Here is a 25,740-nt window from a genome sequence, read left to right on the forward strand (position 1 = left end):
GGTGTTTTGACTCTTCGCTCACGAGGTCCAGGAAGAATCGATGATGACCAGCAGCAGGATTCAAAGTATGCCACAAAGACTGCAGCTGATGACGGTGTCGGCAACCGGATTGGAGCCAACAAGCCTTGGCAACTGCAAGTCTCATGTAGACTGAAGAAAGTCAATAGTGCAGACCAGCAAGGTCTGATGGACTCACCCAGCAAAGGTGAGTGAGGGCCGGCCTGGAGCAATCAGGAGAGCCCTTTTAGTTGATGAGAAAGTCTTCGGGGGACCCACTAGCCAACAGGCAAATGATCACAAAGATGCCTCCTCAGGAAATGCTTCACAGGAGCCCACGGTCACTCGGGATGGGGTAGGCCACTGATATTTGGTGCAAGACCTGCTGGAGGCTTGGGCCACAAATTATCAAATGTACAAGTTTGTAGAACATTGTTTAGGGTTTGCACTTGACAATAGTGCACCGTCCCTGGGTATTGCTGTTCCTCGTCACTCGTGGGGTCCACTCATCACAGCTTTGCTGGGGACTCACAATGGCTGTCGAGAAGTCAGGAAATCTACTTTTGGGGCAGCAGGGACTTCGAACTCTGGCAGGAGCGGGAAAGTTTGCAACTGTTGATTAAGGTTTTTGGTGCCTGCCAAACAGGGGAGTCACTCCTTGACTCCACGGGAGATTCTTCTGTCTTCCAAAGGTAGTGGATCATCGAAGGGCCAGGATTCTTCTTTTTAGAGTGTCATCCAGGGTTATCTGTTTTGTAATGGCAATGCTTGCTATTTAATAGTGATGATAGGGGAGGGACTAGCTCTATGACCACTCCTCTAGGAGGGTCAGGGTAGGGGGTGGTTACACCCACTTCCCTTTGTCCAGTTTCATGCCAGAGCAGGGGCAGGTAGCCCCTGAACCGGTTTGAGCTGGCATATGCACAGAGGAGCCTACTGCTCCCCTAGTGCAGGATTTCAAAGCTCTCTAAGAGTGCACCCACCCAGCTTCAATACACTAAATCCTGTCTGGAAGGTGGTGACACCTCCCTGTGACAGGATGCCTTTTGTTGGGCCTCCTCCACTGCGAGTTTCAGTCAGCAGCAGGAAGGCAGCCCAGTGTCTGTGCTGGTGGCATCCATTTTGTGATGCCAGGGCTCTTTCAGATTTCTTTCGTTTAAGTACAGTGGGTACATGTCAACCCCTCTAGAAGGGTGGGATCATACTCCCACACCAGTTACTTTGACATCAAACACAACATGTTTTGATGCAGTCATTCCAAAGTTAGCATTTACCGCGAGGTTATAATGCACTTAAGAGTATATGGTTTAACCGCATCCACAAACAGCAACAGAGAATAGACTCTGCCAGCTGCAGAGGGGTCCTGCTCATGCAGAAGCACCCCCTCACATAGTAAACCAAGCACCCTGCCCTCAGGATTGATAGGGCCTGCTATAGGGGTGGCTGATAGGTTTATATGTGTGTGTATGGTGAGATATAGGAACCTATACCTCAGTGAGGAGTGCTAACACTACCTCACACAGGCTGCAGTAGCAGGCCTGTGGTGTCAGATTGAGAATGCTTCCAAGGGGTGGCATAATACATGCTGCAGCCCCTGGTAGGCCTGTGAAGTGCCTATGCCCTAGGTACCTAAGGTACCATATACTAGGGGCTCATAAGGTACCACAGTATCCAATCACTAGTGCATCTAATATGCACACCAAGTTGTTTAGAGAGAACAGAGAGACTGGGGCCCTGATTAGCAGGGACCCAGCCAGACTATAGCCAGAAACCAGAGTATACATCAGAAAAAAAGTGGGGCCAACATAAATGCAGATCCTACTCTCCTACAGATGGTGATTCTTAATGAACGATCTCTGTCGCAGGGAAAATGCATGTTAGTGATTACACCATATCCTGCTCTAGAGACAGGGACAAAAGCCAGTGTACCTAATTCTAAAGCTTTGCATCCACGTTGGATACAATGGGCCACTTCTTTGACATCGCCAGATGTCACCTATATCTTTGATGCCTCATTGCAGACTCAGGAGTACTTACAGTACTAATTCGTTCATCCAGCTCCTCTGTCTTTGCGCCCGCTTGAAGATTACCATTGTGTCATTTACACTGATGGTTCGGCGCAACCGGCGACGGAATCAAAGCATGCCTATTCAGCGGCCTGCGCAATTGTGGCGGGTACTTTCGTGAATGGAAAATTCAAGTCTGATGTTGTGCATACGCTGTCATTGGGTGATTGTACCGCACAGTTGGCAGAGCTCCATGCTCTGGTGCTTGTACTGGAGTTTGCTGATCCTCGGGTTACTACTCTTATAGTGAGTGACTCGTTTTACTGTATTCAGTCTTTTAACGACAATCTATTCTTTTGGTCTCAGAATGAATATCGCGATTCCAAAGGTAGCACAATCAAGCATAAAATGCTTTGGGTTCGAGTGGCAGAACTTAAACAGCATCTGCCTCTCGTGAATGTAATTCACACTCTTTGTCACCAGTGAGTTGGTGTCCATGCTGTCGGAAACAGCTTAGCTGACGAGGCGGCGAAAACAGCATTGGTGACATATCTAGTAGCAGCGGTTACAAGATCCAAAAGTAGGATCGACTATGACATCTTGGCAGCTATTGCTGCTACAGAGAAGGGAAGTAATTACACAAGAGGTTTCCCTTCTCTGTACCATTATCACTTAAGTCCTGATAACATCCCGTATGTGAGATTTAACGATGTTGGTTACAGATTGATTCCCAACGCGGACTGCAGACCTTCCTTGATAACAGCGGCTCACGAGGGTATGGCCTCTGCTCATGCCGGCGTGTCAGCTACTGTTACTCTCTTACAACAGCGTTACTGGTGGTGCGGGTTATATTAACAGACTCACACTTATGTTCTTGATTGTGACATTTGCCAGCATATTAAACCTTCGACTGCTGCGCTCCCACCACAAACTCAGTTGTACATATCTAATAAACCACTTGGGTGTGTTTATTTAGATCACTGTGGTCCTTTCTCCTCTGATACTGCGTATAAGTACATCTTAGTTGCAGTGGATTCGTACACACGTTTTCTTTGGGTATGGCCACAAAGGAGTGCGGATGCTCATACTGTCATAAGGGATTTGCGTGTCTTTGTGGGAATTTTTGCGTGTGGTACCTTTCATTCTGATCAGGGCCCTGCGTTCGCCTCTAAGGCGTACAAAGAAGCCATGAAATCTTTGGGGGTCCAAGTCAAATTTTCGTCTCCATACCGGCCTGAGGGTAATAGTGTAGTGGAGCGAATGAACCGTGACTTAAAGCAATCCCTGACAGCTAGGGTTTTAGGCACTGTCCGGAATTGGTTAGCCCATCTGTATAACGTCCAACGTGCACTTAATAATCTCCCTAGAAGGTCTCTGGGTGGGCGGACCCCATACATGATGCTCTTTGGCATAAAAATGTTTGTCCCGGACCTTGATGGTCTAGACATGGCGGCGTCAGCCGCATCCGTTGACGTAGATGATCACTGTGCTGTATTGCAGAATCTACAAGAGACCAGAGACAGTCTCGCAAAAGAACACTTGCCCTCCACATCTGATGCTGCGCTTCAGATTACGATAGTCGGCTGGCTACCCCGAGTTGGAGACCTGGTCCGTGAGAAGGTGGAGAACAAGAAGGAGTTCGGCCCCTCTTATCGTGCCCCGGTTCCAGTGCTCGGCGTGCAGGGTACAAGAACAGTCATTTTACCTCCACTTCCTGGTCGCAAGGATAACAGGTACATCTCCAATGACAATGTCAAACTACAGCGAGTGGCTGATTCTTCTTAGTATGACTCCAGCGGTTTCTTGCCCTGCGATGCTGAGAAATTCTGTTTTGGCTCCGACTTCTACCACCATGCCTGATATTGCCATCGAGATGCATACAGTTACTGATCCTTTGTTGCTACCACCGGCTGGTGGTCCACCTGAAGATACTGAGCATGCTTATCCTGCAGAGGTATCATTGCCTGATTTACAATCAACCACAGTTAACCAGTCACGTTTCTCCTTTGATACTAACTCTATGACTTCCAGTGCCCCTTCAAAAGTTTCTATTTTTGCTGCTTGGTTTAGAAGACATTTTTTGATTCCCCTTGGACTTACATTTGGCTGGTGCTCATATGTATTTTTTTGTTTATGTCCATTGGATTTGTGGTGGTAATTTTTAGTCTTGTGAATGGACACTACCTAAAAGAAAGATCTACAATTAGACTAATTGATGAAACTTTGGCCCCCCACTCCTCATCACACATGATGAAGAGGGACCAGACTTTTGTGAATATTACTGCCTGGCCTGTGTTAGATGGGATTGTGTGGTATGCTGTTAAATTTCAAATTCATGAACCCACTGAGGTTATTAATGTTCCAAATGTTCTTCGTGTTTCTATGGGTGATGTAGTGAAACAAAACATCCGCTCTGATAATTGGGACGTTCAGGCCATAGAGGCATTATTTTCTCATTTGAAATATCATGCCACCTTTGATGCTGAAGATTTGTATTTAGACACTGCTAATTATGGGGAACTGTTTTGCTATCAACATTATGGCAATCATTTCCTACAAAAATCCAATATGTTTCGAAATTTTGTAAATTATACACAATGGGAACATTGTCTGATGCCAATGCAAGGCAGCTCCAACACCTGCCCCCTTTTATTTTAAAGTGGATGCAGAATCTTCCTCGAAGGTTAGGCTGACACATACTACATTTTTTTTTTTTAATACACTTTTATTTAGCAGAGCCTTAGGTTCAAGAAATACATTGTAGACTGAAAAACATTTTCACTGACATTAAAAATCAGCTACAAAAAGAGAAGTGACAAGAAGCTAAAAAGAAAGCAGCAAATTATGTTATCATTCATAGAACAAGTACCAAATCCATCCAAAGGAACATCAGCATTAAGGAAAACTCCTAGTATACTTAAGTTCCTTTTTCCTTTATAACTGTAACACTTTCTCATATCATTAACCAAAGTGCAAAAAGCATTCTATAAAGTGCTAGAGCTTTTAAATTGCTAGTGCTTTTTAAAGTGCAATAGAAAAAAAAGTGCTAATGCAAAAAGCTGCTACATTAGTTAACCAACTCGAGTGCTATGATCTCTCTTTAAATTCTTCCAATTCACTAAGAAACTTTCAATTTCTTGCGAATTTTTTGGTGGCCCCTATCCTCTTCGCATAAGCTTCCTCAAATTTTCGGGTTCTTTTAATTTTATTGAACCATTTCAAATGGGAAGGTATTTCCCGAGATTTCCAATTCTGCAAAATTAGGGAACAGGCCACCATACACAAAATTAATAGGAAAGTCTTTTTGGGTTCTGATAATAACCTTTCATCACTACTGATACCAAACAAGGTAGCTTCGGCCTCAAACAAAATATTTTTACCGATTGCTTGCCCAATATCCGAACAAACTTCATCCCAAAAAAACCTAAGTCCTGGACATGAATAAAAAATATGGTGCCATCCGCCCTCACCATCTGTTTGGCAGCGAAAACACCTATTTTTTGCGCCAGGAAATCTTTTACTTAAAGCGGCCGGAGTTAAATAAGATAACCAACGCGATAGGAAGGCCATCCTTTTAAAGTTTGCGGCATGCAAAGATTTGCTTCCAAGAAGGCACATGGACTCCCACTCCTTAGTAACCAGCCTGCGCCCGGTCTCACAAGTTATTTTGTCCAGCTGGATCTCTATCACGGAAGCCTGACCCTGTTTATGCAACGACCTATACCAGTTTCCCACCCCTTTAATATTGGCCCCATACAGGGCTGCCATGATTTGATTAGGGGTGTCCAAAAAGCCACTGGCGTTTGTTAGGAAATGAACAACACGCAGATATTCAAGAAAAGTTGGCTTCTGGCGGCCTTCCACCCTTGCCGTTACTTCTTGCCAGGAGATCGGCCTATTCTGAACTATAAAATGCCTTAACTCGGAGAGTCCACAGCCTTCCCAAATACTTATATGTCTCATTTGCAACTGTAGGCCGAGACTTGTACATTCTCTTAATTTTAGGAACTGGAGACCAGATGAGCCCATCTTTTTAAAAAAAGACTGAAGCCTAAAAGAATGATCTTTTAAAGTCTTATAAAGTGTTTTCTTTGGAAGTTTGGAAGTTTTTAAAAACACTCGAGTTAGAAAACCGATTTCTTGGGTCATTTTATCTATAAAAAAGTTGGCACTAAAAAGATTATGTCCTATCAAGCCAGATACTAAGTCTAAAAAGGCAGCCTCATAATAAATTCTCACATGGGGTAATGCTAAGCCTCCTAGTGTTATTGGTAACTGGACCACACTTAATTTAACCCTTGGAGCTTTCTTACCCCAAATGAATTCCCTAAGTAAAGTATCAATTTCATTGAAATAAGACTGATTTATTTTGATCGGGACGTTGGAAAATAAAAAGATGAGCAGCGGACGTACAGACATTTTAATCATTGAAACTCTACCCACAATCGAAAGGGGGAGTAATGTCCATTGTTCTAACAGCTTTGTGATCGTACCCTTCGTTTTTATATTGTTTAATTCAAATAGCTGATTATTCTGATTAGATACGTATATCCCAAGATATCCTATGGGATCATTTTTTATAGCTTGTGTCTTTAAACAAGATGGAAAAGAGTTCGAAGAAGTATTAAGAGCTAGAACCTCAGTTTTATTGCCATTTGTTTTATAGCCGCCTATTTGTTCAAACTCCGAAAATTCCCTCAGAGCTGTTTCGAGGTTCTTTCTATCAGGAATCAGATATAGAATAATATCGTCAGCAAATGTTTAACTTTAGCCATACCGGGTATCTGGGGATGGATAGCAGCATTATTTCGAATCCTTAAAACCAGAGGTTCTATAAAAAAAGTAAAAAGTAATGGCGAGAGCGGACAGCCCTGCCTGGTTCCACGGTTTATTTTTATGGCTCATGCACAGTTAGAGTTAATTATGACCTGGGCAGTCGCCCCCTGGTAGATGTTACTTAACATGTTAACTACCTGTGCAGGAAACCCGAACCGACCCAAAGTAAAAAACAAAGTTTTCCAATTCACCAGGTCGAAGGCTTTCTCCGCATCGACCATTACAATACTAGCTGGAATGGAATTTGTATTAAAATAATCCGGAACGTGTATTAAAAACTGTGTATTAGCCGTCATCGATCTCCCGGCTATAAAGCCGGTTTGATCTATATGAATTATTTCTTGGGTGGCTGGTAAAAAACGTTCTGCCCAAACCTTCATCAAAATTTTATAGTCAGAATTCAACAAACTAATGGGCCTATATGAATTCACATCTTCCGGGATTTTATCTTTTTTCACAAAAGAGACAATTATTGCTTCTTTAAAAGTATCTGGGACTTTCCCACCCATTTTAACAAAGAAAAATAGGTTTTTCAACGGAGTAGCAAGTTCTTTTAAAAATACTTTACAAAACTCAATAGGGAAGCCATCCTACCCACAAGCTTTTGCCCCAGCTGTTGATTTAATAGCTGTTGAAATCTCAATAGCTTGTATTTCCCTTACCAATTCGCCAATCCGATTATCTGATAATTTAGGGGCGTTCATATTTGCAAAATATTCCTGGATTTGCTCCTCCGCCACTCAATATTCAGTAGAGTATAGCTGGTGAAAATGATCCACAAAAATCTGTGAAATATTGCTGTTATTAACTATATCTCGACCAGTTTGACTGTCCCGAATCTTAATTATTATAGCTGACTCTTGTTTTTTTCCTTGAGGAATTTGCCAAAAATTTACCAATTAAGTGGCTTTCTTCGTAGACCCTCTGTTGATATATACGTGAGTTGCAAACCTCTTCCAAAGTAAAAGAGTCCCTCAATGCTGTTTTTGCCTGCTCGTATTGATTTGGAAGAAGCTGAAGCTGGAGAGCATATTCTTGATCCACTTCAGTTTGCAGTTGAGCTATCTTGGTCCTCCGGGCACTAAACTGGGCAGCCTTGTAAGCTATTATCTGTCCACGGGCTGCTGCCTTAAACCCCACCCATACTGAAAAAGGGGCGGCCGTGCTCTCGTTAATGAGAAAGTATTCCAAAATCCATTTTCTGAATTTCTGAACCCAATCCTCATTTTGCAAGAGGAGACGATCCAGCTGCCACCTGGGATGTTCCCTACCTCTTTCCCCGAGCACCAATTCTATCCCGACACAGGCATGATCTGAAAAAGGATTACAGCCTATGGCGACATCTCAAATCTGAAGGGATCTAGAAGTAAGAAAATAATCTATTCGAGATGCCGTCCGAAATCAGTGTGAATAGCAAATGTAAAATTCTTTGTCTAGATTAGCTTCCCGCCAAGGGTCCACCAATTGATATTCTTGTATAATGGTTCCCATTATTTTTTTTGTATTTAGTTTTAATTGTCTCTTATTTTTATTTGAAGTATCTTTCCTTAAATCCTGTATAAAATTAAAATCCCCACCAAATACCACCTGTCCGGGGGATCCTATCAAAAAATCATTAATCTGGGTCAGAGGTACAATATCATCTGTAACTGGACCATAGTAATTTATCAAATTTAACATTTTCCCCTGTAACTTAGCTATTACCCATAGCCACCTCCCATGTACATCCCTATAGACTTGTTTAAATTCCCAAGGAAGTTTACTAGAGAAATAAATTGCTACTCCTCTAACAGCAGAACCCGACGACACGAAAAAAAAATTGAAAAAATGTTAGGTATAAAATGATTTGGAGAATTAGATTTCAAGTGCGTCTCCTGTATAAACAAAACTTGGGGATTTAAGGAGGATAGCCATCTAATAAGAGCACCATATTACCTTCTATTTAATATCCCATTAGTATTGACTGAAAGGATCTTACATTTACTGGTTTCCATATTTAGCCCTTTCATATGCATTTCTTAGACTTTCAGAACCTTCTGCTCATGCTCTTTTTCCTGCTGTAACACCCATCCCATCCCAAAAAAGAAAAATACCACAGCTTGGAATGTGGAAAAACCCTACAACCCACGCTATCCACATTTCACCCCTCCCATCTGACTTCCTGTGTATCATGGAATTACACCCTAAGTGGACCCGCTGACCCCTGGTTACCCCTGGAAAGAGAAAAAAAAAAAAGAAAAAGAGAAACAGAAAGAAAAGGTCGATCTTCGCGTATACCAGGAGCTATACGCAAGATGTAAAAAGATTCCCCCCTCCTTTCTTTCCCCGTCCCTTTTCCCCCTTAACCAATACAGTTAGTCTTAATAAAACCGGTAGGAATAATAACATCAAGTACTCTTAATTACAATTGACAGTTATCCATCAAGAAGGAATTATATTTTCTGATCAGCCCAGTTTATATCTTTCAACTTATATCTTTAGGGAAAACACCCCAAATATTTGCCATTACTACTGTAGATTTCACTATATATTCCAATAATTCAAATAATTTAAGCACTGGCCCCTGCTGAGATATATTTTATCAGAGCCTGGGCTTCTTCAAGATCTGAAAACATAAAAAACTTTCCTTTGACTAGGACTCTGAGTTTTGACTGCTGAGCAATCGATGCTTGCGCGCCATGACCTTTAAACAAATGACAGATTTTAACAAATTCTTTCTCCTGCCTGCAGCAACAGCAGTCATATCAGAAAATATGCGACACTTATTAGTCTCGTTCACAGGAAACTGTCTCTGCTGGATTGCTCTTGTCAAGATTCTCTCCTTGATGCGAAAGTCAGCAAAATTCAACAAAATAGTTCTTGGTATTGTAGAGCTAGGGAAAGGCTGTGAAGGGACTCGGTGAGCTCTTGTGATGGTAAGGTCACCTTCAAACTCAGGCAAAACACTCTGCTTAATAAATGAGTTCACCCACTGTAGAGGTTGGGAGCCTTCTATTCCTTCAGGTACCCCAACAATTCGGAGGTTGGATCTACGAGAATGATTTTCAAATTCCTCCAATTTGTTCTCTAAATAGTTTTTCTTTTTCACCGTCTCTATTGCCACTCCCATGACCGTATTCATTTGCTCCTCCAACACGGAGATTCTAGTTTCTGCCTCCTGTAATCTTATAGGAAAGCCAGTCATCACTTCCTCGATTTTGCCCAATCTTAGGTGAAGAGCAGCAGTTTCCGCTTGCTGCGCCTTTTTCATTTCCCGTATCTCCTCCAAAATTAGATTCAACATGTCTTTAATATTTAGCTGGTAGACCCCTATAGTCTCTATATTCTGACTCGAGTTGTTTAATGGGTCGTCTGTGCCGATGCTCAAGCTTCCCATCTTAGGATCTATCTGCACTGCTGCAGCTTCTGGCAAACCATGTCCTTGAGGTACGACTTGAGGCTGAGAATGGGATAATAGCTGGAGCTGTGAGGGCATCATATTCCCAGAGATTTTAATTGTATTCTCTCTGGCTGCTGAATATGCTGAATCTTATGAAGGATCTAACCTAGAGATCTTCTTCTTCTTCATTTCTGCATTTGAGGAAGTTGATGACATGTGGTGTGCTACCAAAGTTTGTGTTTGAATTACCTCCAAATGATGCTGCTGGACTCCTAAGTGATTTATCTCAGGATTTTGTTGCATTGCTGCCTGATCCTCAAGAGCCTCTGATCTTGCCTCCTGCAATAAGGCATTATGTGATTTTATAACTAAGCCTGAGTTTAAGGTTGGTGAGGAGGGTTGGGGGTATGAAGGTTGTAAAGGTTGTGAGATGGCTCTCTTTACGAACAGTGGAAACTCTTTAATTTCTTTTACCTTTTTATTTAGAACATCCGGCGGTGGACTAGTTGATACAGCAGCGGCTTCCAACTGCTCTAGTATGTCGTTTGACTGGTTATTTGACTGGTCAGTCGCCGATACCACTGTTTCCGGCTGCCACACAGCTGGTGGAGAGATAATGGTGAGGGAGGTCTCCTCCTCTGAGCTCTCAAGGGTGCTGTCGAGGCCAGGGGAAGTGGAATTATTTTCCTTTTCTTTGTCCTTTGCAGCCCGAAGTGCAGCTTTTTTAGCGAAAGCCTGGCGTGTTTTTGCTTTAAGGCGAGCCGCAACATCTGCTTTACTAGATTTACTAGCAGGATTTCCTTCCTTCTGGGGCTTCCCCATTTTTTCCCCCTTTCTTCACTTTCACTTTCAATATTTTGTGAATTTTATCCTTATACAGCTCTCCCTTAATCTCCCTTAAGCTCTTTTCACTTAACTTTGGTTTTCTCTGCCTCCTTCACTCTTCCTATGATGTGTGAGGATCCCACGAGATGGTCCAACCTGGATAATGTTTGTGCAATGCTGAAACCTGGGATCTCCAAGTATCTGTTGGGCCATTGTTCTTGAGCGCGGTCTACCCCAAAGGAGGACTCTCCTGTGTGCCCAGCCCTCTGTGCAGAGAGGTCTAGCCTAGGGTCTAGTTCTAGATTATGGCCTCCCCCCCATTATATATTTCTGAGCCTGTTTCCCATCCCCAAGTCAGTCAGCCGTCCTCGTTCTGCTTGAGCTTCTAAGCCCACGCTGTGTGTTCGGTCTAGACTGATGTCATTCTCTTCAATTTCTGACTTTATAAGCTCAAACAGTCTCTTGGTGTAGGCCTCTATGCCCCCCGCATCTCTTGGTACCTCTCTAATTCTAATATTCTGTCACCTTCAGTGATTCTCCAAGTCTTCTAGGAGTGCCTGTAAGTCCAGATTTTGATCTTTTAACATGATGAATTCTTGACGTAAAGAGTCAATCTCATCAGATCGTGCATCTTGAGCATCCTCCAAGGATGCAACAGTTTCCTAAGGCAGCCATATTCTTCTTTGATTTCCCAGAAGTCTGCCAAGACTTCATCTTTGCCATTCTATTTGTTCAGAGAAGCCTTGAAACGGCTCTTCCATGAAGGTGCGCCTTCCTGGATGTTCAGCATCCCATGCTGTTTCCTTTTGCTCTCAGTCATCCAGATGCAGTGAAGGATTGGATCTAGTATGGCAGTCTGTTTGCAAACCTCCAGCTCTGGTTAGCATCTCCTTCAGAGAAACATTTTTCTTGCCTTTACTTGAGGACATGAGTGTCAACAGTAAGTCTGATTTTCCGGATGCCACCTCGTGCATACATGTCTTTGGTGCCACCTCGCGCATACATGTCTTTGGTGCCATCTCATGCATAGATGTCTTTGATGCCACCTCGTGCATACATGTCTTTGATGCCACCTCGTCCATAGATGTCTTTGATGCCACCTTGTGCATAGATGTCTTTGATGCCACCTCGTGCATAGATGTCTTTGGTGCCACCTCCTGCATAGATGTCTTTGGTGCCACCTCGCGCATACATGTCTTTGGTGACACCTCGCGCATACATGTCTTTGGTGCCACGTCGTGCATAGATGTCTTTGGTGCCACCTCGTACAAACATGTCTTTGATGCCACCTTGTGCATAGATGTCTTTGGTGCCACCTCGAGCATAGATGTCTTTGGTGCCACCTCGTGCATAGACGTCTTTGATGCCACCTCTTGCATAGACGTCTTTGATGCCACCTTGTGCATAGATGTCTTTAGTGCCACCTCGTGCATAGACATCTTTGATGCCACCTCGCGCATATATGTCTTTGGTGCCACCTCGCGCATACATGTCTTTGGTGCCATCTCGTGCATAGATGTCTTTGGTGCCACCTCATGCATACATGTCTTTGGTGCCACCTTGTGCATAGATGTCTTTGGTGCCACCTCGTGCATAGATGTCTTCAATGCCACCTCGTGCATAGATGTCTTTGTCCCCCAAAGCTTGGTCCTGCCTTTTCACTACTGTATCTTCTTGCCACCACCCGCTTAGAATTTATTGGGTGTGAGTCCAGTGATGTGGTTGGCCTGGATCCTCCTCTCTTGCCACTGAATCCCTGTGAACCTGTAGATAAACTGTGGCACAGTTATATTATTGAGGTCAATGCTTCACTCTCAGTGGCAGTGAGTATCGCCTGACGCAGTAATACAGAACAGACCACCCAATAATCCAAAATGTGAAGTCATGTTGGAAAAATGAACAGTAGTCAGCAGAATGTGAATGGGGAGACCCCAGTGAACTTGTAATTCACTGCCTTAAGCACTCTGCCGCGACTATCCACCTCAAGTCTTTCTCTCATAAACACACATGAAATAATACTTTTCATATTCCAGTGGGTCTGGTACTTCATAGAATACCGACGAAAGAAAGCTACTTTTTTTCATGGATGCTCAGAAAAATAAGGGTAAAAGAGGATACGATTCAAAATTGTTTTGGTAAATATAATGTGTATAGTCGAGGAGGACCCCAAAAATAGGGTGACCAGACATCCTGATTTCCCTGGACAGTCCAGGTTTACAGAGGACTGTTCTGGTGTCCCAAACCTTTTCTTAATTTTAAGTAAACGTCCCCATTTTTGGCACAAAGGTCATGTCATTATGCCAAGCATAACTGAAAGGTATACGCTCCTTTCACAGGTGCCTCTGACCACTGAAAAGTTTTAAGTAAATCCTTTCTGTCAAGGAGCATATATATGTGTATATATACACATACACACACTGTGCAAGCCTAGTGTGCCTGTGTGTGTGTGTGTGTATGCACATATTTTACAAGGCTACACAAAAAACAGGACAGGTTAGATATAGAAGTAAGACTAACAGCTTTAGTTCTACTTTTATATCTGGCCTGTCCCCAATGTTTCTTCTAAAAAATCTAGCCACCACGCAAAAACAAGCATTGGCATAGCCAATAGGTCTCGCCTTTGGGACCTTATAAGTGTTTCGCTATGCAACAGTTGCATAACTAAATACTTATAAGGTCTCAAAAGCGAGACCTATTGGCTATGCAAAGCGGCCGTGAAAGTGATCGCGATCACGATCAAACATTAAAGAGGCCGTGTGGCCGACAAAGTGAAAGTCATGGCGGCAAAGCGCGGCGCGCGCACATGCACTGTAGCTCTAGGCTGGCCTGGTAGCCCTTTTTGGAGCCCTCTCAATAAGTCTCGCCAGACCAGCGCATGCGCTGGGTCAGGCGAGACCTAAAAACACGAGGCAGCAATTGATCAACGTCTGCGAAAGTGTAGTGGGATTTGAGAAGAATCAGGGAAGGAGTACAGATAAAAGGGTGCAGAAAGCAAAGGGTTAAGGCTGGTGTGCACAATTTGTGATAATGTGTGTATGGATTGTGCTCAGGTCTGGGGAGCAGCTGCAGAGCGCAGGAATCAAATCACCGAAACACGATTGTGCATGCACAGTGCTGCTGAGCCAAGACTACTTTTCTGGGTGAGTGTGGGCTGTGGAGTGATTCAAGTCTGGCCCGGCCTTTAGCATGGGCGAGCGGGGCCAAGGCCCAGGCCTCCAATTTTATGGGGGGTGCATTAACCTGTGTGCATTAAGTTCATGTCAACAGCAGCGCCCTTCTCATCTTGCTTCAGCCTTGTCCCTCTGTTCATTTCTGTCTGATTTACCATTTTAAAGTTGTTTTAGTCCTTCAATATAATACGGCGGCAGGCAAAGTTTTTAACATCCCTTTAGCTCCCTTCCTTGCCCTCCCTTCACCAGCTGACCCCTGGTGCCACCCATCAACAGAACCATCATCTGCCTGAGGTAGCCAAGCTGCAGTGATTCAGGTGAGCTGGGGGAGGTCCAGGGGTGTTTGTGTTCAGGGGCCAGTACCTGCTCAGCCAGGGACTGACCAGGGAACACTAAAGGGACCCCCTTAATTCACTACCATCAGCAAGGGCACCACATGTCTCTCTGCCCAAGCCCAGGGCGCTACCTGAGCACAGTCAGGCTCTGATCCAAGTCTTCAATCCTTCTTTCCCTGGAGTTGCTCATGGGGTTGGTCACGTTAGTGAAGCGCATTCAGTGAAAATGATGAAACAATGTCTGTGTTCTTTGATGGTGGCTTCCTTCTGTGTACACGTTGTGAGTGGAATCAATGTTTTGGTGGTGAAACTATGATGCTGTAGGAATTGCTCATCTGCATTTGTGTTGAAGCATTTGCACATGAATCAGCTGTGTGCATGAGTTGGAGATTTTCACAGCTGCATGTGCCAGCAGCTGCTCTGTAGCCTGGCCGGTTAGCTCAGTTGGTTAGAGCGTGGTGCTAATAACGCCAAGGTCGCGGGTTCGATCCCCGTACTGGCCAATTCTTTTCTCTTGCAAGTTCATGAAATAGAAAAACCATGTCCACACTGCTGGCAAAAAAGGCACTTTACAGCGAAGGTTGTTCTTTTCCCTGGTAAATGACAGTGTGGTGGTAGTGGCTGTTGTTAATCAATGATTGTATCTAGTGCAGAGTGGATGCTGTAATACTCGCAACCGACACTACTCTAACCTTTGCTGTGACCCCAGCCTCCTGCGTGCTTTTACGAGACCCTCAGCCTGCACTTCTTCAAGCGCCGTTTAATGCGGTGGTTGCGCGACCAAAGTCACACCTGCAGAGAGCGGCGGGTCCCTCGTGCCGGGAAAGTAAAGAATTCTGTTCTGGTGAGAAAGTGACGGTCAACATCGGGGATCTTTCATCTTTGGAAACGAGGAAAACGTATTGAAGAAAACATTCAAAACCCTTTCGTATCTGCAGAATGTGGCAGCGACCTTGAAAAGCGCGGGCGGGGCGGGGGTCACGCGGGGAATAGGGAAGGGCACGCGGCTCGCGTAGACAGTCATCTCAGTGTCTTATGTTGACCGCTGTATCATTCCACTGTCTTCTCCTTTGTGTACTTCCACGTATGTAAAGCTCTCCGTCCATCGGTGTACGCAGTTCATACTTTAAAACATTACGATACAAATATGTTTGTTTAATGACATACGTTTTTCATGACGCATCTTGTATTTTTTCCATTCCTTTCTCAAGTTTGTTCTCCATCGCCTTGTTGGGGCAGACGGAACATGTGAAGACTTTAAACACAGAAAACTGCCTGGCTGGCATTGAGACCCAAAAACCGGAACACAGCGACAGAGTAAAGGGCACAGTTGGCGCTGTGGCTTAGTTGGTTAAAGCGCCTGTCTAGTAAACAGGAGATCCTGAGTTCGAATCTCAGCAGTGCCTGCACATTTTTTCAAGCACGTTCCAAGATACTGAAGATAACGTATTGTTTGGAAAAAATATAAATTATCTGCAAACCTACCTAGTTATTTTTAGAATTATCCACAAGAACACAACAATACTCCTTCAAAGCTAAAAACATGTTTAGGGTGTCCTCTAACCTCGATTATTTTTGACTTTCAAAAATGTCTGGCTTCACTAACATCAAACTACAGTATGGGCAGCAGTAATGCAAGCTTCAAACAACAAGCACAGGCTGCAGCAGGGGCACCTTCAATAACTAACACTGCATAGAACATGCAGAGGAGGTTCACACTTTAATGGCACAGCAGACAGCAGGGGGGTAAGATTAGCTTTAGAACACAGAGGTTTGCACCACAGGCAGCAGCATTGCAAGCTTCACTTACATGGTAAGGCTGTGGGTGGGCAAAAGAAAACAACGGGTTGCAGAGGGAGCGATAACAAAACCAGCAGGAAACCATGGCTTATTGTAGGTCTAGCAAACTTTGTATCGATGACCGCTGTCCAAACGAGAAAGAGTGTCTTTCATGATCGAAAATTTTAGTTCAAATTTTATCTGTTCATGTGATCTGTTTTGTATGTTTTAATTAATGTTTATGGTTTTTATTAACTAATAAGCAAACATACCTACCTAGCAGAAGACTTAAAGCACTTTTTCAGCGGACAGTGTGCACATCACAAGTAAGGCCTTGTGTCTAGTGCTGGGTACAGTTCCAAAGGGCTCCTTTGCAGTAATGTGTCTAGACTTTTCTGTGTGCCCTGGACACTTTCTATCTACTCTAGAGACTAATCTAGACTACTGTGGCCTAAGCCTGGAGTCAGGTCTGAAGTCAAGTGTCTAGTTCTGCTGAGACTACCAAGAGTGTTGCGCCAAGTACACACAGTTCCATCTGGAGTTATGGTTCAGTTTTCCAAACCACACCAGGCAAATTGTTGTTACTTTTAAAGACCACGTCTGGAACTTTGTCTCCTGATATGGTGGTCGCCTTAGTGCAAGTTGGCTGGTTCTGGAGGGTTCATTTGGGGTTTTGCATCAGTTCTCAAAGTCACGTCTGGCTTTTTGCATCCAGTTCTAATGGCAACATCTGAAGTTTTTGTCTTGTTCAGTGTTCACGACTGTCAGAATGTGTCCAGTGCTACAGATGTGATCTTCTTCCTAAAGCCATTCCTGCAGGATTGTCGATGTCGGATCTGGCGTATTGTTACTGCTATAGGAGTCCACATCTACAGTGTTGTGTTTATTTCTAGCCTATGCATTGCAACTGTTGTTTTCTGTTTTGGAGTCAGTCCTGAAGACTCTCAGTTTCTGGATGCCACGCCTGGGGTATGGTGTTCATTTCTAGAAGTTTTGTTTAAAGTATTGCTTTTGCATCGAAATATGTGGTATGTTGTGTCCAGCTAAAAGTGGTTCATCCGTAGCGCTAAGTCAAGTTGTGAAGGCCACGCCTGTGATATTGCATTTGTTAGAAATGGGGTATCTAGCTGGCAGTGATATGCACCCTGCTCAAGTAGGGACCCTTCCTCCTAGTCAGGGTAAGGTAGTTATACACCCAAGATAACCACTGCTCACCCCCTTGGTAGCTTGGCATGAGCAGTCAGGCTTATCTCAGAGGCAATATGTTTAGTATTTGTACATAGCACACATTAACACAGTGAAAACACTACAAATGGATGCCAAACCAGTTTAGAAAAATTAACAATCTTTATAAAAATCAAACAAGACCAAAATGGCAAAAATCCAACATACAGAGCTAAAAATATCACTTTTAAAAGGCTTAAGCAATTCCGTGCATAGAACCCTATAGAAGCAGTTATTTTAGCACATAGTATCTGTGATGAACCACAATCCAAGTCGAAAAACAGCTGCAAAGGAGGAAAGCATCAGAAAACACAGTGATGCGTCGGATCTGGAGTTCTTGGGGAATTGATGCGTCAGTTCTTCTCCACGCAGGAGAAATGTTGCGTCGATTCCGGACTGAGGGGAGAAGTGATGTGTCAATTTTCAGAGGCGACTCCTTTCTGTGGGCGATGCTTTGGAAACTTGGGCACACAGGTGTGATGCGTGGATATCCGGCCACGCTGGAGGCTGAAGTGGCAGCAAAACAGGAGATGCGTCGAGTCTTTCTGCCTCAGACAGGGGAGGCGTCAATTTCTTTGGCCGCACGGTGGTGGTGCCTGGAAACTTCTCTCACACACCTCCCATCAGTAGTCGAGTATTACACGGCATTTTGGGACTTTTAGTGTCACTTTTACCTTTTCAGCGTGAACTTAAAGACCAGAGCATGTAAAGTGCTGCTGGGCTAAAAAAAAAAAAGCTGTAGAATATCCCTGATGCTGTGAAACAAGGCTAAAGAAGAAAATAAAAGCCTATGACCTGGAAGGGCACATCTTTTTATAGGGGCAAGCACTGCCTGTGAATGCGCCTACCAAATGACGCAAATGTTTTTTTCTTTTTATTTACTGATCCAAGTTGGATCTGTAAAGAAAAAAGAAAAAAAGAATTGCAAGTGCACTTTAATACAGATGTCGGCATGGGGAAAGCAACAGGAAACGGGGAAGGCTGATGTGGAAAGCAGAAGCAACGAAGAGAGTCTGCGGGGGTGGGGGGGGGGTGACAGAAGTGGCAGGGAGGGCCCAGGTGGAGGTAGCATGACCAGGTCAGAAGAGAATCACATGGGCATCATGGGGGGCAGGGAGACTCAGGTGGCTGTCTCATGGAGGGTGGTGGGGGAAAAGCACACATGTGAGACAGAGTGTCAGAGAGGGCAAGAGATGTGCATGAAGAAAATAGCTGGAAAAAACATGCACTCTCGTAGAGTGCATAACTAAAATGACGAAAAGTAGTGCTTGAAAAGTAAGCAGTGGAAGGACACAAGTAATGAGTCCATGCTATAGGGGAGGGACAAACACAAGATGAGGCAGTAAATCCCACAAAAAACTGACAAACAAAAAGCAAGGAAATCTGAGTGACAATAAAGCCAACCAATAGTACGCTATGGACTTGCTCTGAGCCTACTGTAAACTGACAAATGTGTTTTCGCCACGAGACAGCATGAGCTGCCTGGAAGGAGAGACCTAAAAAGGAGCAGACTTTGAAGCTACCGCACAAGACATGACCTCTCTTGCCAGTTTGGGGAATATTTGTGAGGCTGGGCGGGGCAAAATGGCTTATTTCATCAACATATGGAGCTCCTCCGTTGTGGAACTTGGTGCTTAACTTTTTTAATGAACTACTCTTTAAGAGGTCGTGATTTAATAAATTATTCCAGCAGTATTGCTTAGAATATTATCAAGTCAAACTTGATATTTAAGAGCAGATGTTTCTGTCAGAGAGTGTTGTATTTTACGTTAATTGCTGGAGACTCGCTTGGCCGGGAGAAGGCTTGGGCGGTGCGTGAGTAATACAGATATAATGTTCAGCAACCATTGCACACCAGGCACCCGCCCTCTTCCTCTCCAGGGAGGCATTTCTATTGCTCCCCTTCAATTTTTATATCTGAAGCTTACAGTGGGTTAGTCGTTTTGCATTCATTTTCAAAATGCAACGTTTTGTGCCCACATGTCCTGTAGTAAAAAACATAACTTTCCTCTGAAGCCACAGTAACCACGTGGTAGCGTGGCCGAGCGGTCTAAGGCGCTGGATTTAGGCTCCAGTCTCCCTGGAGGCGTGGGTTCGAATCCTACCGCTGCCAGTTACTTTTGCTTTATTATTCAATAAATACTCCCGACAGCTCCGGCCGATTGATCGCTCATCCACACATATTCAGTGACTCTTACCAACATATCCATATTTGAAGAGTTACACTCTATCCTTTAAGGAACTTTCTCGCCATAGATTGCTATATTCTTTTCCATGTGGAGCACAGGACATCGTCAGTTTCTGGTAACTACCTGTGCATGCTGCTTACTGGTAAGACGAGGTTTTGTTTTCAGGCTGCTTAGAATACTGTCACTCAAACGTGCGCTTTAATAAACATTAATATTTCAACTCCCTGTGGAGCATCCTGACTGTAAAGGTTTGGGGCCCCGGGCCCCCATACACATGGAATAATGATACAGACTCAATAGTGATGACAGCTCAAATCCATCTTATGTTTGCCGCTCCCAAAAAACAGAGAACCCCCCTACAAATCTGTTTACCAATCACACATTCATATACTATGTACACTTCAGTGAAGCTCTTGTATCAAGGTGAAGAATACTGGAAAGAAAACATGAATGTGAAAAGGATTTCCAAGTTTTGGCAAATGAAAGGTACAGAGGCTGTATTTAAAGCGTGCATGATACCCAGGGAAATGATGTTCCCAAACCAAACAATCCAGCGGAGGATCTTCAGGGGTCACTGCCACTAAAGATGTAGAAACACCACCCCCTCAGAATGGCACCTATAGTTTGCCTGCATCTGCTTGAGATGGAGTTGCTCTATGGCCCGTGCATAGGGTGGGAGCGTGAACAGGGTTCTTTCCAAAGCTCCTGTCCCTCTCAAGCAGACTGGACTGTAGATATAATCTATGCTCTCGACAGTAAGCAGATAAAGTTTGGGTAAACAGCGCCATTGGTGGCTGGCACCTTCCAGATTAATTGCAGTGAAGGAGCACCCTTCCAAAGTGAGTGAAGAGATGGATTTCAAGACTTCCTTCTGCGTCCACACCTAGGAAAGATAAATGATTTGTTTTCAAGGAACTAGAAAAACAGAGAAATAATACAAGCCGCATTTAAAGTTACCAACAATGTGTTCCAAGTGTGCTCCAAACATGCGTAAGTGGTCAGCCCAAGAATGTCATCTGCCCTTTATCGTCTGAAAGAGGCTTCATTCTTTTACAGCAAGCACAGCCTCAGATGTGAGCCACAGCACAATGAATGTGGGCATTACAGATCTTAAAAGATGAGAAAGTACTATGTCACCTTATAAACAAGGGTGCGGTGTTTGATCCTTAAAATCTGACATCAATCAAAAAAACAATTGCTAAAAAGAAGCATCATACACCATTTCAAATATCCAAAATACAAAGGGCACAGGTGTTTCAACCCTCCCCACCCCCAACCCCACCCCCACTCTGTTTTAATGTGAATCGCAAGAATGAGAGAAATGTGGAGAAACTCATTTTATGAGTTAAAACGTTTCTCAGGTTAGATGAACAGAGGTTCCCGTAGTGTCGGCATGAAATGTGTCTTTCTTTACCCAAAACACTGTGTGCAAAAATGGATTGTAAACGTCAACTCTGATGATATTAAACTGAATCTCCCACCCTCCCTATGCATTGTTGTTTTTCTTTTTAACTATTCTCTGTACTTTAGTTCTAGGTTGTTCCACTCTCCTTGAGCAAGGTCACACATGGAACACCCTTTCGCTGTACCGCTGTACTTAGTCCTCAGTACAGGCACCGGTAGAGGCCATGAGAGAACTCCGTGCATCGCAGCCACCACAGCATAAATGTAAAGACTTTGCCTAGTCTTTTGCCTCTACAAAGTAAACATCCATAGAGTACTATCAACCTATCAGAAACAGCCCCCATGCCATTACAGCCTGTCAGAACCACGTGCAGCTAGAGGGTATCACAGCCACATTGATAGGAAGTTTTAGAACCCAAGTAGCTCGCCGTGATCGTATAGTGGTTAGTACTCTGCGTTGTGCCCGCAGCAACCTCGGTTCGACTCCGAGTCACGGCATTGCGGGTGGCAATGTCACGGCAGTTGGGTGATGTTTTTAATACTCACTTTTATTGTAAAATGATTCCTATATTCGATAGAGAAATTATAGCAAACACATCTTATTAACTACAACGATTTCCACAACTGTATTTATGGCTTCCTTCTTTTAAAAAAAAAAAAAAAACCAGAAGCCTTGGGCGATACACATTTAACTTTTTGGATATCTTGCATAGTCTAATGTTTCACAATTGAAAATACAAGCTACGAACTTTTAAACATGCTTTTGCCACACATGTTCCTGCTTTGGAGATCGAGAAGAGTTAAAGCAAAGATTTGACTCACAATTCGGAATAGAAGCACAGAGGTCACGTGTACAGACAAAGGGCGAGGGCCCGGGTCAACAGAAACGCATCAAGGGCTGTGTTAATGCCACAGAAGACACTCTCCCCAGCTGCAGGGGTCGCATGTCAGAATCTGCCTGCAACGTGTTGAAGAGTCACATTTTTGTGGGGTGAGAGTCCTGTAATAATGTGCACGTCTTTAGCTCATAATAAAGTCCTAATGTCTAGCTATTTATGGGGGCACGGTTTGGTCTTGATACTGATAGCCATGGTAGCTATAATATGTGAAGATGGTGCAGTGGCACCGGGATCCAGATCTGTGTGGAACCACGGAATCCTAAGTCTGTGTGTTTATTGATACCCAACCAAGGCTGAAACAAGGTCATTTTCTTTGCTTGCTATAGGGCCTATGACGCCTTGGCTACGTCACTGGCAGTGCAATAGCCAGCCCTGTCTTCCTGAGAGGAGGAAGTGATGATAAAGAAAAAGTTCTCCATCGATCTACCTCCGTTGGATCTGTGAGACTGAATGTCACAGTTTATAGATTTTTTAATTTGTATCTGTGACCTATGACCTGCAAGGCGGACCTAAATCATAAATTGTCTCTGATCCCTCGTCCCACCGGAGGCCTGCATGCCTCTCTGCTGGGATAAAGGTATATACAAAGGAACCCACAGAGGCCCAGAGGCCTGAAAGCTTCCCTCCGCCCCTGTGCACTGACCGCTACTCAGTGGCCTTTCCCTGTGCCCTCTGAAGGACAGGCCGGGTCACGGCTGACAGATGGTGCATGTCATCTGTTGTGTCACACATGGCAGACGGTGTCCTTTAAGGGACACACTTTACTATTGCAATAATGGCCACCACTGAGTGACGTGAGAGCAGCCATCGGGATCAGCTGAGTTTTATGCACAGGGTGCAGACCTTGGGTCACAGTTAGATTCACCTTGAGTTGAAGAACAGGCCCCTCCCATGAAGTCTCCATTAATGCACACCCTCTAGTGGTAGAGTCAAGCCAATAAGCAGGCTCGCTGCTGAGAGAGTGCTGGATCCACACATAAACGCAGCCCTTCAGTGACATTCCCCAAACACGTCTCTGGCTGCAAATGACTGCAGAGTCTGGTCTTCTTGTGAACAACCATGTGACAAAAGATACCTTTGCTGTGCACACTGGCTCACTCTACCTGGAAGATAGGTCTGGGCTGGCCTTGAAAGCAAGCAGGCTCAATGGGGATGAAAGATTAATATGTGTTTAAAACATGGCTTATGAGATTCTTTGAGGACAAGAGAAAATTGAGATTCATTTTGTCTCATACAAACTGTGTTGTGCTCAAGAGACTGTCAAGAGATACAAGGCTTGGAACATGATGCAGTTTGACAAAGAACCTTAAGCAGAGTCTTCTCTCACTGGGAATATATGAAAGGGCTCAGCCATATATGTCATACACCCTCCATTGCGCAGTTCATTACATATATCTGACAGCACATCCAGAAGTGGTTCTTAGATGCAAACTAGAAAGTGGACAGTGAACTTCCTTGTTTTTGATCCATCAAAAGGATTTGATCCATTGAAGCACCAAGCCTCCAGTGCCAAGGCCAGCTGTCTGAATAGGAGGATGGTGTTGTCCAAAGGTACTGGGGACCAACATCGTATGCAGGGCACGAGTCCTAAAAAAAGAAGTGGGGGGACTTAGTTAGGCAGTATGCAAGTGGCATCCCGGGATGCGACATCATTGCGCACGACATCACAGCGCATGACAACACACATGCCATCACAGGAATTGACATCATAGAAACTGGCATCACAAGCCACAACTTCACAGGAAGTGGCATCACAAGAAGTGACATCAGATCAAAAGCCCTCACATATATGTTTAGCAGGTCTATCATGTGTATGTTTGAGTGCATTGCGAGGATAATAGCACAGTGAGCTATGGAAGATATGTGACTTCTACACCTTGCAATCCCCCAGTTTTCTGTAACACATCCTGCACATTCATTTACAAACGTATGTAATTTACTGTAGATGTAATATGCTCATGTTGATGTAAAGAGCTCTGACACCCTGCATTGGGATGAGTAGGGCTATACAAGAACAAATAGTGGTAATTACATTATTTCAACGCCTCCCCAGGGGCTGTTAGAGCTATATAAATGCAATTTGTTTTGAGCCAATAGTGGGAAAGACCAACACATATAACATTCTTACAGTCAATCAATCAATAAATCAGGGGTTTATAAAGCGCGCTACTCAACAATGAGGGTCCCAAGGCGCTGGGGGGGAGGGTAGGCAGCTCCGGCTCAGTCGAAGAGCAGGGTCTTGAGGTCTTTCCTAAAGATGTGCAGGTTAGGGGAGCTTCTGATGCTGACCGGGAGCTCGTTCCAAGTTTTGGCTGCGATGTAGGAGAAGGCCCTTCCTTCTGCTCTGCTTCTGCGGATGCTGGGGTTCTCCGCCCCAGGATGAGGACTTCTGTTTTCTCAGTGTTGAGCTTCAGGCAGATGTCCTTCATCCATGCTGCAAAGTCCCTCATTCCTTCCTGGAAGCTGAGCCTGGTGTCTTCGGTATCCTTCGTGAGGGAGAGGATGAGTTGGGTGTGGTCGGCGTAAGATACTATGTTGAGCCCATGCTGTCTGACGCTGGCGGTGAGGGGGGCTATGTAGATGTTGAAGAGCGTGGGGCTGAGCGAAGATCCCTGTGGCACTCCGCAATTGATCTCTGTGGGTTCGGAGATGAAGGGGGGGAGTCTGATCCTCTGTGTTCTGCCGAAGAGAAAGGATCGGATCCAGTTGAGGGCAGTTCTTTGTATCCCGACGTCGTGCAGTCTGGCTGTGAGGGTGTGGTGTGAGACAGTGTCAAAGGCCGTGGAGAGGTCTACTAGGATGAGGGCTGTGGTGTGTCCTTGGTCGAGTAGCATGCGGATGTCATCAGTGGCAGCGAGGAGGGTGGTCTCGATGCTGTGGTTGCTGCGGAATCCGGACAGGGAGGCGTCTTCGATGAATGCGGTCAGATGGGCATTTACAACTCTTTCGGCGATTTTGGGAGTGAGCGGGAGCAGAGAGATGTGCCGGTAGTTCTTCAGGTCCGTAGGGTCGGCGGTGGGTTTCTTCAGGAGGGGCTTGACTTCTGCCTGCTTCCAGTCGTCAGGAAAGGTGCCGGATTACAGGGAGGCGTTGATGGCCCGTCCTAGTTCACGGGCTATGGCGGTGGTGGCCTTCTGGTAGATGGGTGGTGGGCAGGGGTCCTTGGGGGCTCCAGACCGGGTTTTCATCATGGTCGTGATGATGAGTTCCACCGTGGCGAGGGTCCAGGTGGTGATGGTCGGCTGGTGATCAGCGGATGGGAAAGAGGTGGTGAATGACATCTGGTCACTGAAGTGGTCGTAGAGGGTCTTGAGCTTCTGATGGAAGTAGGCGCTGAGCTTGTTGCAGAGTTCCTGGGATGGTGAGACGTCCGTGGCCTCGCTGGGGGGTTTGGTGAATTTCTGTATGACGTTGAAGATTTCCTTGGCGTTCTTTGCATTGGTGTCGCTTTTGTTCTTGATGAAGGTCCGTTTGGTGTTCCTTATGAGCTAGTGGTAGTCCTTCAGGGCGCTCCTGTGGTTGTTTAGGTCTTCTGTGGTCTTCTGGCTTCGCCATATTTTCTCGAAGCGTCTGTGGGTACGCCTGGCGACTTGGAGTTCGGTGGTGAATCAGGTGGCCTTCAGGGTGCGTTGTTTGGCAGGGTGGCGGAGGGGGGCGATCTTGTCGGCGCATCTGGAGGTCTATCGATGGAGTTTCT

General features: G+C 44.8%; 2 non-coding genes across 2 annotated transcripts; both read left to right on the forward strand.

Moving 5' to 3' along the window:
• Positions 1 to 15,880: 15,880 nt before the first annotated feature.
• On the forward strand, positions 15,881 to 15,954 carry TRNAT-AGU (transfer RNA threonine (anticodon AGU)). Its single transcript has one exon. It is a non-coding gene; the product is annotated as a tRNA-Thr (tRNA).
• A 3,628-nt stretch (positions 15,955 to 19,582) lies between these two features.
• Positions 19,583 to 19,664, forward strand: TRNAL-UAG (transfer RNA leucine (anticodon UAG)). Its single transcript has one exon. It is a non-coding gene; the product is annotated as a tRNA-Leu (tRNA).
• The last annotated feature ends 6,076 nt before the right edge of the window (positions 19,665 to 25,740 follow it).

The sequence above is a fragment of the Triturus cristatus genome, chromosome 12 (assembly GCF_964204655.1).
Source record: "Triturus cristatus chromosome 12, aTriCri1.1, whole genome shotgun sequence".
In the NCBI taxonomy this organism is placed as follows: Eukaryota; Metazoa; Chordata; class Amphibia; order Caudata; family Salamandridae; genus Triturus; species Triturus cristatus.